This window comes from Saccoglossus kowalevskii, chromosome 16 (assembly GCF_978046115.1).
Source record: "Saccoglossus kowalevskii chromosome 16, keSacKowa6.1, whole genome shotgun sequence".
In the NCBI taxonomy this organism is placed as follows: domain Eukaryota; kingdom Metazoa; phylum Hemichordata; class Enteropneusta; family Harrimaniidae; genus Saccoglossus; species Saccoglossus kowalevskii.
Genome location: NC_140656.1, coordinates 28846812 through 28864348, shown reverse-complemented (window position 1 = coordinate 28864348; position 17537 = coordinate 28846812). Strand labels below are relative to the sequence as shown.

Sequence of the window (17537 nt, the reverse complement as noted above, 5' to 3'; positions counted from 1 at the left end):
AAATGGGATTTAAGAAAATAAAATGGGACTTTTAAGGTGTATTTTGGCGTCATTTTTCGGACATTTCAATCAATCCTGCCGGCTAAAATAGAGTAAGTTTTACCGTAGTCATTGACGTTTGTCTATTCAAGAGTACACGTGTATGATTTTTATCGTGACTAGCGTGAGCGGGTAAACTTCCTTTCGAGAATGAGCTGTTATCACTGTGAACAATGTTAAATTATTCTTCAGATGACCAGTTTATTTTTTAAAAACAACTAATTTTTTTATTTAAAAAAAATCATGCCGTTTTCGCATCAAAATCCAAGCCAAAATATCGTACTACAACATCAATCTCTTCCGCATTGCGTTCAATAACATTAACATATTTAAATAAGCTATGGTAATTTGAACACGTTGGCATCATCCAGCTTTTTGATTGGTTAATTAGCGATTTGACCTATTCAGGGATTGAATTAGAATTTTTTACCTGCATGCACAGTGTGCATATTGAACTTGAAATTTACCTGCACCAACTTGTGAAATGCACCACTTTTAAAGTTTTAATAAAGTTTAAAGTTTCTTTATAAGATCGTCGTCATCAGACCATGCAGCCTCATTTTCTGGTACCCGAGATCCATATCGTCTTTTTTGGGGTCTTCTGCTTGTTTTGCTATTTTGAAACCACTAGTCAATTGCATTGTCAGGAACAAATGTGATGTGATTACATTCCTTGACTTGCTTTGATAATACAGCCTGGACATGGTTACTTGTATTTTCATGACCATTTAAAACATGTAAACGAAAGGAATTACACCCTTGTGTGCGAAATGTTTTTACCTTTCCACTGTGGTCAAACTTCTGACAAACATCACAAAACATTACGTTATTTTTTTCATCGAATATTAGCCATTTTTTCTCTTGAAGCCACGTCTGTTGAAAACGATAAACTTTTTTTTCTTAGTGGGTGGCGACTCAATCACTGAGTCAAACGAAGTACTTGCGTCGCGGCCCCCAATGTTGACACATGATGCCGCACTCGTGCTCTGCTGAGATTCAATATTTCCTTCAGTGGTAGAAACGTGTCCAAGTACTACACCTTGTTCAGAAATATTTCCATTATTGGGATCATTTTTTGTTGCTTGAGATACTGGGCATTCAGCCGTCTCAGATTTTTGTAACGATGTCAATAGCCCACACTCGAAAAGGCTTCGTTGTTTTGACATGATTGTATACAAACCGAATGACACGTGACTACCGAGCATGCGCAAATCTGTATGCTGTTCTGAGGTCACGCGAGACCCAAAGTACTCTCACAATGTACGCGAGTAAGCTACCAATTTACTTCCGGTTTCTCGATCGATGCGTTCACGAACGATGCGATCACGGACGAATTTGATTTTTTTCACTTGTGCTTTTGAGTTTTTTTACAATATTGGTTGAAACTAATTTAGGCTTAGTGAATATAATGAGAAAATGTTGTGTTAATTTCTACATGCACAGCGTGCACATTGGATTTTGAGTTTACTTGCACTAGCTAATAACCTATGTGCATAGTGCAGTGTGCACCCGAGTATTTCGAACACTGCTATTTGACCTAAGAACACATGGCGGATATCCTACAGCATCAAACGTTTATACGAGACCGGAATCATTCGCTTACGATGAAACTAAGTTGACTTTTATTTGTATTTCATAACCATTCAACAAATTTATTTTGTGTACATTATTATAATCACTACTGAGTACAGTAATAATCAACAATTAAGAAACTCAGCATGCCGAGATTTTTGTGTTCGTTTTTATTTGAAACTTCGTTTATTTAGATTATATTTTCGTTACTAATAAAATAAAAATCTCTCAGTCAATCAGAAACCCGGATTCATGCCTTCGGGGAAGGTCCCGTTTGAACGCTCACATCGGTTTTTTTTTCGTTTGGGGGAAAACTAAAACTGGTCGAAATTTCTGAATAAGAATGAGTCGGCAATTTTTAGTGCAGTCGAAAATTTGGAGGTAAATAAAATACCGAAACCCGGCAAATAAATAGGCGTTCGAATTTTTAGGGGGGTCGAAATTTTGGAGTTTTCACGGTACTAATTATTCCATTTCAATGAAACTTAGTACAAAGATGCTCTAGGACAATGTACAAACCTAATTAGTTTGGGGTAAAAATCTGTTCATATTAATTCCCTAATAAGCATAATAATTCATAATTTTTTGGTTCTAATCACATTTCAATTAAACTTGGAGACATAGATTTGCTGTTACATTGCGCAGACCTCATTAGTTTTACACTCAAATCTGGTCATATTAATTTTCTGATTTGCATAATTACTTTTCAGCTAAGTAATTTCGAATTATATTTAATGTGTCTCCAATACTCTCAGCACATGGGAGTTCTTTCTAAGCTTTCTTTGATTAGAAGTTGTTTTCACAACAAACATTTATGATGGTTAAACGTTGTGTTGTGGGCGGATGCAGTAATACGTATAGCCATAGTGCAAGTATTTACACATTTCCAATTGATCCGAAGGTGCGACATCAGTGGACAAAATCCTTGAAAGCAACAAGAAAAGGTTTGGTTGATTTGACGTTTTTTGCGATCCTGAATATGGCTTTATAGGGACCGTTTAATTCGTGTTATGTACTTTTTTAGCAATAATTTTGACAGTGATGGGAAATCGAAACATTAGATAAGCCCTTACACAGTGCTAATTGTTTTCATTTTCGCAGGCTAAAAGTTTCTGAATTGTACAGGAATTGGTGTTGAATGTTGTTTGCCGGGGCCCAGTGTACAAACGTGCACCGGTGACGATTACGGTGCCCAGCTACACTACACTATGCGACAAAATTGATACTATGTGTTCATTATGGACCATTCGTCATTGACAAACAAGTACATAAGTAACAATTTAGTCAAAGAGTAAAAAACTGTACAAGAAGTTTGCCTTATTTACATGTATCTGCAACGCAAGCTACCCAGCAAGTTCCTCTTCTGACGTCACAAGGGGAGTTTATGTATTCAAATGAGAAGTTAATGAGGAGGCTCGTTTTAAAATTCACAAAAATAAATTTGCCTTGGACCAAGTTTAAAACACATTTTTTTCGCTTAAAAATTACTTTTGCTTAGAAACATAAAAATTTAATAATACTGATGTACCAATGAATGATTTTATACGAGAAAATAGACATTTCACAGGCACTTTAAAGAACTGAAGATATCATTAGAAAATGAACTAATCTGAGAGAGGACTACCTGTAGTACCTATATGTATAATATCAAAGAAATCAGTCTTGCAGTTTTTAACAAAGTCTAAAAATATCACTTTTCCCTATAAAATGACAAAAAATATTCATCAAAATTAGAGAATTAAAGATATCATAGCAAAATGAACAAATCTGAGAGAGATCTGCCCAAGGTACACAAGTATAAAGCATTAACAACTGCAGTTTTCAAGAAGAAGCTAAAAAAGTAAAAAGTTGACACAGACGACAACATGCAATCACTCGTATGATAACCTCCGCTCAACAAAGTCTACAGCGGAGCTAAAAATAACAGTGAAGAAGCAATAGGATTTGAGTGCAGTACCAAAAATATAAATGCTTATACGTACACATACACACAGACTAAGACACAGACAGTGATTCTGACCAAACATCAATCTACATCAATTCTTCTGGTACAGTGTTCTAATTCCAACTACCATTTTTAAAAAACACATTCCTAAACATAACATTTCTTAAAATACCACTGTAAAACTAAGCTCTAAAATGTAAAGGTATGTAGCGATAAATTTAGCTGTATATTTAAAATATACCACAAAAAATACCATAATGAGGAACTAGCTGAACACCAATAAGTCTGAATTTTGAATTCCAAATCCAGGATTCTTGTTAGTTTATAATATAGATGCCGGATACTAATTGTGAGCAATATACATTGTATGTGACTTCTCAAAACATTCAGATCACTCCATACACTGGCTCAAAGAATGGGCCACAGCACCCTTTGGGTCACAACACTAGCTCATAGAATGGGTCACAGAAACCTTTGGGTCACAACACACTGGCTCAAAGAATGGGCCATAGCACGCTTTGGGTCACAACACACTAGCTCAAAGAATGGGCCACAGCACCCTTTGGGTCACAACACACTGGCTCAAAGAATGGGCCACAGCACCCTTCGGGTCACAACACACTAGCTCAAAGAATGGATCACAGCACCCTTTGGGTCACAACACACTAGCTCAAAGAATTGGCTTCAGCACCCTTTGGGTCACAACACACAAGCTCAAAGAATTGGCTGCAGCACCCTTTGGGTCACAACACACTAGCTCAAAGAATTGGCTGCAGCACCCTTTGGGTCACAACACACTAGCTCAAAGAATTGGCTTCAGCACCTTTTGGGTCACAACACACTAGCTCAAAGAATTGGCTTCAGCACCCTTTGGGTCACAACACACTGGCTCAAAGAATGGGCCACAGCACCCTTCGGGTCACAACACACTAGCTCAAAGAATGGATCACAGCCAGTGTTCTCCCCACATAGAACAAAGCATGGCGGTACCGCCATGCTTGGCGACCCGGCCGCCACGCTTGGGCTCGGACCGCCATGCTTACAACTTCACCGCCATGCTAATAGGATGCATTGTTTACATCTTTTTGACCCGCTCACACGTAGCACTGCATAAATTATCACCGTCTACGCCGCGGCGGTTTGAACTTGCCGAGACGAATTAAACAGTCCCATTGTTAAACACGTGTGAAGTACAGACGCTGTCAATGGGGAACAAATGGTCACTCAAGTTGCAAACACCGAGATCTATACGACTAAACATGTAAAGGAAAATTAGGTGATGCCGCCCGGGCTAAAACGTACAATCACCGCTAGCACAGCACAGAAACGGAAGCGTGTAGAAACACGGAAACGGCGTGAGGCTGGTTTTGATGAATCGTGGAAAAAGACATTTCCCTGGTTAAGGTCAATTGTTCAGGTAAGATTTCGTAATTTTAGAAATAAAATGCCAGTGTGTGTATGTTTTGCCGATCGTAAGAACACCGAACATGGTAGGCCTACACCGATTTCAATCAACATCTTAGACACGAGGCTGGTATAGACACGACATGAAAAAAAAAACATCACTCGTTACTGTCAACTTTTTTTAGATTATTTATGGATATCTTCATAGATTAATGGGTACGCGTATGTTATAATTTGTCCAAGCAAAAAAAAAATCGAATTTTGTAATCTTCCGGTCACATGTCGACCTGTGTAGGTATTTCCAAGATGGCGGCCTGTCAACGTCTTGCGAACGACAGCTGCTATCATCACGCGCTATGATCGATGGAATCCCGATTTGTATACATAATTCTATCGTTACGTTTTAATTTTAATTGAATAGTGACCTCGTGTTTTTTTCCTCGAAATTCCCGAGTCTCCTTGTCGTTGACCTGACAAAACCAACATGTAAACATCATGTTTTGCAGACGAAATGCTATCCATACGGCACTGGGTTCCCGATCGTGGCACAATTCAATCGTTATGTTTACATTTATTTGAACCTCAATCCTCATTGTTTTTTTTTATTATTTTTCATTTTTTCCCACTAGGAATGTTGTGCAGTTAATGCTCAAAGCACGTCTATGACGAGTTTAACTACAGTAAGGCAACCAATGTTTGGAGCACAACAAAGTCAGAAGGATTAGTTTAGACTAAGTTTTATGGAACAGTTCACATTAAATGACGATCTTGTCAAATTATGGTATATTATGTAAAGTATTATGTAATTTAAATAAAGTCTCTCATACATTTTAATACTGTCTTGTATGTTTGTTTTTGTGAGAGTGAATCCTGAAAAATATGCAAATTAGCATGCAAATTAGTATGCAAATTAGACCGCCATGCGTGCCTCTGAGCCTGGGGATAACACTGACAGCATTCTTTGGGTCACAACACACTAGCTCAAAGAATTGGCTGCAGCACCCTTTGGGTCACAACATACTAGCTCAAAGAATTGGCTTCAGCACCCTTTGGGTCACAACACACTAGCTCAAAGAATTGGCTGCAGCACCCTTTGGGTCACAACACACTATCTCAAAGAATTGGCTTCAGCACTCTTCGGGTTACAACACACTGGCTCAAAGAATGGGCCACAGCACCCTTTGGGTCACAACACACTGGCTCAAAGAATGGATCACAGCACCCTTTGGGTCACAACACACTAGCTCAAAGAATTGGCTGCAGCACCCTTTGGGTCACAACACACTAGGCTCAAAGAATTGGCTTTGGCTGCAGCACCCTTTGGATCACAACACACTAGGCTCAAAGAATTGGCTGCAGCACCCTTTGGGTCACAACACACTAGGCTCAAAGAATTGGCTACAGCACCCTTTGGGTCGCTCCATACACTAGCTCAAAGATTGGGTCACAGCACCCTTTGGGTCACAACACACTGGGCTCAAAAAATGGGCTACAGCACCCTTTGGTCACTCCATACACTGGCTAAAAGAATGGGCCATAGCACCTTTTGGATCTACACAATGGCTCAAATAATGGGCTACAGCACCTTTTAGGTCATTACACATTGGCTCAAATAATAGGCCACAACACTCTTTGGATCGTATTAAAATAAGGTCAATTTACACAGCCTGATTGCACACGTTTGACATTTCAGTGACATAAATACATCCTCAATTTTTTTTTTTAAATCTAGTAAGAATCACATGAATTCTATAATAACAGACTTTCCTTATTTAAAACTTAAACATATGCTGAGGTTCATTGGAATCATGAAGAATTTAAAATGGAAAAGTCATTGGAAATCAGTTCATTGGTGATGAGGAGCTAAACATCGATTATCCCAAAGAAAAAAGAATTATGGGTGAAAGAAAAACAAAAATCATGCAATTGCAAATGTGTCAATTGGCGTGGTTACTACGATAGTAGATTACATCTCAGGGAGACATTCTTGCTGGTAGGTATGACTGACACTTGTATGAGCTAGTACGCATGTGCGATTCATTAATTCTGTATTTTGAGTCCTAAAACGGCTGCCAAACGGCCATTTTGAGTTAAATTGTGAAATAAATACATGTGTGACATGATGTACACATGTAACATGATCAGTCAAGGCATGTCAGCCTTCATTAAAACAAAAATGATCTAAGTATGGAACAAATTTGAATGAAATAATCCGGCTGCGAATGGTAGATTTTGATGCATTCTTGCGCATGTGTGTATTTGTGCACGTGTTCATGTACACGTGGGTGTGTGCGTGTGAAGTTTGAATGTAATTTGCCCAGGCATGATCGAGATTTAGTTCTAGTTTTTGAAATACAGTAAGTAATTACAAATTTAAGAATAGCCTATAAAAAAGCCTCTGTAAGATGTTCAAAGTAATTCACAGAATTGATGTGGATAATACTAACTACAGGAGAAATGTTTTAACAAATGTAATGAATTTGATTGTATATCTATTGTTTGAGTATTCCATATCATTGATGAACCAAGCTACAATTAAACTCGTTAAATATTTTTTTGAGAAATTAGTATCTGTATCAGCTAAAAATTAATGTATTTAAAGACAATTAATGTACACAGATTTCAACAACAAATTCATATCTAGATTTTTTTTTCATTTTTGGTATCCTGATAACATCAAAATGATAATAAAAGTATGCCGAACACGACACTTCTTCAATTGAACATTGAACCATTTTTTACAAGCATTGATGAGAAGCTGATGTTTTTTATTTTAAAGATCAGGCCATGATATAAACACTGTCAGGGTTCTCCCCAGGGCTTTTTAGCGCTGAGGTCCGCGGCGCTATACCTGTGAATCTCGGCGCTTCACTTGGGACCTCGGCGCTACGTGTTCCCACCTCGGCGCTTGATTTCATATTTAACATGCCAATATCAGATGTGAAAAAGCTTTGTTCGCCACGCCGGTCGGCCCCGACCGTCACTCAAAATTAGTGACCACCACGGAAATGCTTCCGACGAGGACTATTGTCTGATTGTTGGTATAATTAAGTACCGACCGACACGCATCCTGCCAGTCGTGGATTATAATTTATAAACAATAGACCTAGTCGCACGATACGTAGCGGCTAGTCAAATTTGTGGAATTAGCACCTCTTTGTTTGTAAGTAAATACTTTCTGCGATAGACACAGTCTTTAGATTTAAAGCTAAAATTATTTCAAAATCAATTCCACCTCGATATAACATGGTCAAATCGGAGTTCACGATCAGTTCACGCTACTCAAGAAAAAAACAACGTGTTTATTGCGTGATTTGGTAAAATACATTTGAACTGTTATCATTGCGAATCATGTAAAAACTATTCTTTCAAGACCTAATTTACCTTTTAAAAATTGCAAATCACCTCTTTCGAAAGCTGTCATGCAGTTTTCAATTGAAATCGATGCCAACACATCGTGCTACGACATCGCTTTACTTCCGCAATGTAATTTTTATGCTCACTACCATTCGGAAAACTTCGGGTTCTACCGGCATTACCATGCGGCATTTTGATTGGTTAATGGAATTCTTGACCCATCGGGTCAAAGGACACATGCTAATGTTTCACAAACATCATGGCGGGTCTGTTTTTTTTTTACCGAAGCGATCAAGTGATCAAAAATAATCGCTCCCGATAAAAATAAGTCTGATTTTACTTACATTTCATATCAAAAAAAAAAAAGAAGTAAAATTTGTTGAGGAATTATTGCTATAACTGGTGTATAACATGGCCAAGTAAGTTATGTCACGTCGTAACTTTGATGATCGTTTTGAAGCTTTATTTGTTCGCTCATTACTGTAATTGTAAACGTTTTAGAAGTTGATGGTACGAATAATAAATTACAACAATACGTCAATTAATTACGTGATCGATTTTTTGAAGGAGAATGTTTTTGGAGTGAATAAAATTATGAGATTCGTGAACATAAATCTGGCTTAACGTTTTGAATGCGTTTCCTTCAACGTTTTACAAAACAATTAAATTGCAACAATAATGTATTTGTGTTTGTTTTTAGTCTGCAGCATTTGTATTTCGAGAATGTTTCAAACTCTTCTAAATTGTGAAACATAATGTGTTGATTCCAATAAAAAAAACATTTGCCCTGTGACTGAGCTCACTAATATTCATAATTGTAAATAAGTTCTGTTAATCAATGAAGGAAAGATATGTAAATGATATGCAAATTATTATGCAAATTAGCCCCGGCGCTATGCATTTTTTCTGGGGAGAACCCTGACTGTTATTCAGGTAAACATCACCTTTAACCCTCTTCCTACCGACGCCATAAAATACCATGTGAAAAATGAACACCTATTTTCCCAGCATACAATTCACACTAACTAGCCAAGACTTTTTGTGTAATTTCAACCAATTTCAATTGTCAAGTACTGCCTTTTAAGTAATCAAATTGACATTAAACTTGGTTTTCCATTTAGAATAGAATATTGTCTTCTCATTTCATGAAATTCAGACACATAAATTAAATTGTACGATTAGAGGAGGGTTACAAAAATATGCTAATTAAGATAAAAAGAGTAAGTCATGGTTTATCAAGTAACTATGCTACTTGAGAATTTGAATTTGGGGGGTCCAAAAAAATGTTACCCCCCAAAATATGGTTTTGTATGGCTTGGGGCGTTTCCAGTCTAAAATTAATTATATGGTATTTTATGCGTTCAGATTGTGCAGAACGCAAGGCATTTATCTTATGACATTATATGGCTACAGTAATAATTACAGATATGGTACTTTATGGTTTCAGAAGGAATAAGTACTCAGCCAGATAATATGGGTTTTTATGGCTTGGGAAAGGAAATCATTGGTCCATAAAATACCATGTTATGGTAAAATATGGTTTGGGGAATGCATGTTTATTTTATCATAACCTCTGGACCACAAAATATGGTACTTTATGGTTTCAGAAGGAATAAGTATTCTTCCAGACAATATGGGTTTTTATAGCTTGGGAAAGGAAATCATTGGACCATAAAATACCATGTTATGGTAAAATATGGCTTCAGGTTTTTATTTGAGAAAATATAATTACCTAAATGCGACAATCAAATTCTGTTAAACTCTGAATAATTTTGAAACTCAAAATGATGTCAACAAATTTATCATTTACATGTACTGCCCGTGTAGTAACCTTTTTATGGGCTAAAATAGCTGTCATTTTGAAAATGTTAATGATCTTCATTTGTTTATAGACTAGCGGCACTAGAAGAATTTGTTTATCAAAAGAAATGAACATTTCTACAGTTTGACCACTGATTTATTTTGGCTAAAGAAAAACTAAGTATGAATATGATAAACAAAAACGTCTGAACAGATAGAAGCAAAAATATGTCATTAGTCTAAACAGATTTGCACCTGTGTATCAAATTTTAATGAAATCTTGATGGTATAGTAACACATGGTTTAGTGAACTCCGACACCATATATTACCATAAAATTTTAAATCTGAAGCCATAATATACCATTTCACAATCAAGTATCATATAAAATGCCATAAATTACCATATTCAATCCAAGTGTAACAAATTTTACCATAAAAGCCATAATGTCCATAATAGCTGATACCATAATAAACCATAAATCCATACCAACAGCAATATGGCCCAATCCATAAAAAGCCATGTGTGATTTTTTAGTGATGACTAGAAAAATACCTTTCGTGTACTTCATAAAAGTAGTATAATACATAAAGGACATCATAATAGATATAATGCATACAAGAAGTTGTAAGAATATTCCATAATCTAAAGTTCGGGAGATGTAAAACCAAAAGAGACAATGTGCAAAAATGGCTATGGTATTTTAAGGTATCAGGCAAAAATGCCCTCTATTTTCACAAGGTTTTTTATGGTGTCGGTAGGATAACACAAAATATATATTGGCTAAAAGGGGGTTAAAGGGGTACTTCCAGGTAAGCTTAATCTCGCAACAAATTTAACTTTCTGGATTAAAATTACAATGGATAACAAAAGATTGATTAACTTTGTAAACAACATAAATAGCATTTTATGATTCTTTGGTACAATCCATAGGATTGAGCATTTCCCTTTCAACCATTATTCAGCTAGCCCAATGTACTTGATGCAACTTGAAAATTGTTAATACTGTAAAATCTGTATTAGAAGTTGCGGTTTCTATTAAAATGATACAGTTCCACAGAGGACTTGCAACTTCTATTAGAGCATCTACACATTTGAGAAATGGTGAATGTTTGGTACTCAATTGTACCAAAAAAAATGGATGCGACTTATATTAGGGATGTGGCTTCTAATACAGATTTTACAGTAGATAAATACACAGTGTAGAAAATGGCCTCTCCAATCAGACAGATGTATTCATGTTGGAAGGCCATCAGATAGGCTATCAATTTATTCCAACGGCTTTTTATTTAACCGAGGCGAGCACAAATATAGGATGACAGATAACACTTTAATCAACAGACAGACAGATATGCCCACAACACCAAGCAGCAGCATTCGAAGAGATTAATAACTGCCCTATTAACTAACATATTCATCAGAAATCAGTATTACTGTATTTGCTCTATTAGAAGTACATCTCTAATAGAAGTGCATGTAATCTAATACATCATTATTATGTACTGGATCATTTAAATATTATATTTTTTTATACTAGACACTCAAGATTTGACCCGCAAATGCTTGTGGTACTAATAGAGCAAATACGATATGACCAGTCAACTGTAAAAGTAGTGCTAGGGTATGAATGAATATGGAAATTGTTTCTTTTTTATTGCTCCTTGATTTCAACTTTGACCATTGCATATTTTTGCAGAAAAAATGTGTAGATTACATGCACGCTTAATGGCTGATGAGAGGGTGCATCATTTAATTAAATTTCAAAATAAGTAGTGTCCCTTGTTAGCTGCTAAAATAAGCTCCCCAAACTCAAAACCTGATGATTTTGATCAGAAGAGATCACCTTTATATAACACGATTTGAACAAATGTGAATTTTGATTTTCTGTATTATAATGAATTTGTGTTGCAGTGGATTTTATGCAACCAGTACATTCCAAATGATATTCTTTACACACTCAGAACCATGTTAATAGTCCACTGATTATGACATGCATCCAAAATATATTTTAAATAGTTGCGCAATACTTATTGTACTATAAACCATACTATAGCATGGGATCTGTGCCAATGCGCGTATTTAATTTGTGTGACCTTTGAACCGGCTTCAACATCAAAACAGTACAACGTAAAACTGGTATTGATGAGACGCGAAGATAACAATTTATAACGAAGAAATTTATGAAAGTTTCGTCAGTAAAATATTATCAGCCGATATTTTTTAATTCCCTCATTTGTACGTATGTTGCCCGAATTTGCATACGAAAGCACGCATATTGTTTACAAAAATACGACCATGCGTGCATTGACAACAAGTGTACAATAACTAAAAGTGGAATTTACTCTGAACAGAGTGAAAATGGAACACGGGAACGTCGAATAAATATAATGCAGGGTTCACAACGTGTTGAGTAAAAAAAATATCCACTGCAGTCAAGTTCCGCGACACGTGGTTTTCCAAATAGTCAATATGGCACGCAAAAGAAGCCAGAAGAAATGCGCTTTTTAAACAACTTCTAATTAATAAAATATCATACAACTCACTTAAATTGTTGATAACCGAAGGAGGTAGCAATATGTCCCGATGTCCAGGGCAGAACTGATCGTAGCACGGGATAATTCGATGAGAACTGCGTCAACATAGTTACATACACGTGCAAGATGACCGAGTTAGGTTAAACTGCGCATGTGCAATGCATTAAACGATGGCCTTGGTCACGCAGGAATTCACGCAGAGCAAAGCGAGATTCGGCATTGCAATGATGTCATCATCATTCTGTTGAGCGAATAAACATACGTTGAAAACGTCCCGGGAAAACGATCGCAGAACACTCTGGGATATTTCGAAACAATTATGCGTTGTATAGATAACTCTGGCTGCGTATTTCATAATTATAGATTGTTTTGAGATGCTTGTGGTGATTTTCTCCGTAAAAAAGCATTTTGAAAATTAGGACTCAGTGCCGAGGCATTATAATAATAATAATAATATGTCATAATAATAATAATAATAATAATAATAATATTAATAATAATAATAATAATAATAATAATAATAATAATAATAATAATAATAATAATAATAATAATAATAATAATAATAATAAATTTATTCAACACGAAAATCTACTACAGAGCGTAATTTTATGGTTGTAAAACAAAAACAGAAATAATACTTCACGCAACGCACATTAAATACATAATATAGAACTAGAAAAAATACATAAGCTAATGTTATTGTTTAGGACAAAGCAAAACTGAAGTTCAGTTCACTCCACCAAAATCATGAATAAAACATTGAATAAATGTAACTAAGAATGGAAGAAAAAAAAACATGAAAATTAGTATATGAATTAGAATTAGACACTTGTTTGCAGAATTACATGGGTAAAAAATCACATAAACACACAAGTTTTACGCGCCTAAATCTTTGGGGGAAATATTTCACAATGTTGAAAACAAAAGTTACAGCAAATTCACGATGGAAAAAACAACAGACAACTTAGAAATAGCACAAAACTAAGTGAAGGCAAAAAAAAAGGCTTTCTGTTGGAGCTTTTAATGGTGATACTAACGGTACAAATCACCCCGACATTATTGTACTACGCTGTCCAAGCAGATTAGCCATTATAACCTGCTAAACTACGTATCATTTTGTTCATATGCACTTACATCATCACTCACACGGGTTTATTTACGTTCCTGACCTCATTAGGCTGGAATAAAAAAATATTTTAAATTTTCAAGATGAAGCACTCGTGATGTGAACACGCAGTCGTTGGGGGCAGCCTACACAGTCGGAGGTGAGACACGTGCTGGAAATAAACATAGCAATTACATGTAGTATGTTTATTGAAACAAGGAATTAAATTGGTTGTACATAAGTTGGACAATCAAATGCAAGACAAGAAAACAAATAAATACAAAATACAACACAATATAGAAAGAATAACAATGTTTAAAATACAATCATACTAGGCAATCACATCTACTGACGGAAAATACATAAAGCAATTCCAATAGCCTATTAAATATATTTCGAGCCCTAAGAAAAGAAATGATATAAAATACTAGACATTAAATTGACATGAAAAACTCAAATTGCGAGGTGTTGCTGCTGATATAGGGGCAGAGACGAAATTTCCCCGGTGACACTGCCCCAGTTAAATATTATTATTGTTTGTATCAATTTAGACAAGAGTGTGCAACGAGTAAATCAGTGTTATTGTTTTTCACTATCATTATAATTTTAATTGATTGTTTAGACTAGCAAAGAATGTTATGGACATGTGTTTCTTTAAATAATTAAGTATAAGTGACATATTTATAAAATGTAGTTCATTTTCCACTTTGTGTTTTGAACATGAGATATATCCTTTCTTTCTCTGAGGTTTGTTTGTCTGGCAGGTTCTATGATCCAATGATCGCTTAGTCGCAACTTACTAGGGCTATCTCGACGATCTATATTTTCTATTGTGGTGAGACATATGTCAACCTATTTTTGACAGGTGTTAAGTTTAATTCTTCTTTTTTTTAGCGGAGTCATTAATTATTTCATCCCTGCAGTGCATTTTAAATAGGTCTTCTAGTTTGTCATTGAGCGGTTTTGATTCTATGTTTGTATTTATTTGCTTGTCGTAATCTTGGGTGACATTTAGTTGGATTAAAGATATCGGAAAGGTCAATACATTTTTAAACAGCATACTTGGGCTCAGATTACAGCCTTGTTTTACACCTGTCTTTGAAGAGAACTGTTCTGTTCCTCAGACCATAGATGGTAGTTAGTACCTTCCATGCTCAGACAACCATCACCAGAGGCTGCAGTACGACATTTTGCATGAGGGGCGAGATCTGCTGCTGTAGATCGGCGAAACATACATATAGTTTTTGAAGTTCATTATTTTCTGTGGCTAGTTCCAAACGATCTACATCGTTGTGTTACATATCGGATATTTGTTGATTATTGTTTTCAGAATACAAGTACATGTACGTATATTGCCTGTCGTACAACAATTTTTTCCGAAACAGAAATGGTGTTTGGATATAACATTATAATTGTTATTATTTCGTTTATTATACGCGTGAAAATTATCCCCAGACAGCTTGGTATAGACTCCTATACCTATAGTAGTATGTGGTATAGCTATGCCTCTATAATTTGCAATAACATTGTTATAAATGAACATGTCATGTTTAATAAATTGTATTAAACTGGACCATCTGGACGACCCGCACCTATAACAACATTTTCCCTGCGTCAAATTGAACACGTCACCATTGACAACAATGGAGACATGTACTGTCGAAGAATTATTTTGTCATGACAACACATACATCCATTATAAACACGCAGACGATACAATTTTGAGTAGATTACATGTAATATAAACAACGCATTTGGTCCGCGCTTACGTTTACATGGCTAGACGTAGAACTAGTATATACACAAGTATTATAAACACTGCGAGAAATTGTGGGTTTACAGATATAAACCCGCTATTTTATTCAAAGTATAGTAAATTGCGTGAGGACACTGGATTTGTGAAAATATAATGTGACAAAGAGGAAATATAAGATGCGTGTGCGAGTGCGTATGTGCGCCCGGACCTGTATCTCAGACATCCTTGGACCGATTCTTTTTCATATTTTACGTATATGTAATACCTTATTTGTGACATATGCACGTGCAATGATTTTGTTCCCCCGATCTAAGATGGCCGACTGCCGGCCATTTTTCATTTGAAAATGCACTAAAAAATAAATAACAAACATACAAATAAACTGAAATGGAATTTTTCCGCACTTTAGTTAGCGAGAGTGGAAACGCAAGTAATAGTTTAGTTGAGATTAGGACTTTCCTCGCTAGTAGCTATGGTAATACATGTATATACGTTTACAGAAAGCTGGGATATAGCCAATCTGATTAAAATCTGATGTAGTGTACGGGCTTTAATTATTGTGGCTATAATTTTATTTGTTATTACTTTTGTTATTACTGCCCTTTTATTTTACTTTGATTTTGTGATTTTTTTTTAATTCTGCCCTACCTACATCTGATCCGACGCCTATGTAAGTCCCGTTCAAATCTCGCATAAGTAACAGCCAATCACAGCCCCCCTTTTATACAGGCTGTCGGTTGCGTACTTTTCAGTGTAGCGATACTACGGGCAATCTTTCTGTACATTATATTTTGCCCACTTGAATAAACCATTAATAGAAAATTGCTAGTATATTTTTATTTGCAAAAGAAATTCCACAGCATTTTACAATTTTTGTCATTACATTGAATATTTTTTTCACTTCCAACAAATGTGTACACTTCCAGATACATCTTCGCCAACCAAGGTTCGTTCATTCAGTCATCGCTTCAATTTTACATCACTGAGCATAATTATCTAGAATGGAAGCAAAAAAATAAGTAAATCGTAATGATTAGAACACTGTAAACAGCTATAGTAAACAATGCAAACTGATTTTAAATTGTATGACGGTCACCGGCCCACGGCATCGACGCAGAAAATTGGAGCAAACAAATATTTCCTGATCAATTGCGATGTGTTCCAATAAAAAATATTTTATTCCAAATCAGCTCAATTACTTTAATAAAGAGTTATTGTATAATGTACAAAATGATGATACAATTTGATGAATATTTACGGCTACGGTTTCAATACCGTAGACGATGTTGGCCCGATCTTCAACAAAACATCACCCGTCTCCAGGGCAGGCGACTGGAAAAAGACACTGGTGTCCGGTCGAAACGGCGGAAACAAAATCGTCACTCCCAGAATAACTATGCAAAATAACGATTTAAAGTCGAACCATTCGAGCCACAATATTAACATAAAAATGACTTTTGTTGCATTTGACAATGATAAACTTACCGAAAAGCCGTGTTATTCTCGGTTGCTAACGTCGGTATAATCCGCCATTTTATTTGAGTGTGTTTGCCACCCGACTCCGCCCGGTGACGTCATCATGTGCGCTATAGAAGGAGGTATGTGATTCGTTGACTAAAATCGTCGATAGTGGGTCTCGTTGAAATCTCGTTACATAGGCATCGGCTCAGATGTAGGTAGGGCGGAATTAAAAAAATCACAAAATCAAAATCAAAGTAAAATAATAAAATAAAATAAAATAAAATAAAAGGGCATTAATAACAAAAGTAATAAAAATTAAAATTAAAATAAGTTTATAGCCAAAATAATTAAAGCCCGTACACTACATCAGATTTTAATCAGATTGGGATATAGCAGAATACGATCATATATGTTTCGTGTTAATATTTGCGCAGGGGATTAAGTTACGGTTGTTCCCGTGAACCTCTTAAACGTGAACGTTTTCCTGTTTTATTTTTTTTGTCTCGATGAATGCTGTGTGCGTGTCGTTAATATCAACACTTATTTAATACTCCACCACAGT

At 35.8% G+C, this 17537-nt stretch overlaps 1 protein-coding gene and 1 long non-coding RNA gene across 2 annotated transcripts in view; both read right to left on the bottom strand.

Moving 5' to 3' along the window:
• The window catches only part of LOC100368406 (uncharacterized), a 39226-nt gene extending 26426 nt beyond the window's left edge, over positions 1-12800 (bottom strand). The window contains exon 1 of the mRNA XM_002731637.4: positions 12660-12800. The gene's annotated coding sequence lies outside the window, so the exon portion shown is untranslated. The remainder of the gene's footprint in view (positions 1-12659) is intronic.
• Positions 12801-16384: 3584 nt separating this feature from the next.
• On the bottom strand, positions 16385-17194 carry LOC144351813 (uncharacterized). The gene is made up of 2 exons (XR_014926730.1): positions 17000-17194; positions 16385-16510 (listed from the first exon to the last, which is right to left on the bottom strand). It is a non-coding gene; the product is annotated as an uncharacterized LOC144351813 (long non-coding RNA).
• Between the last annotated feature and the right edge of the window lie 343 nt (positions 17195-17537).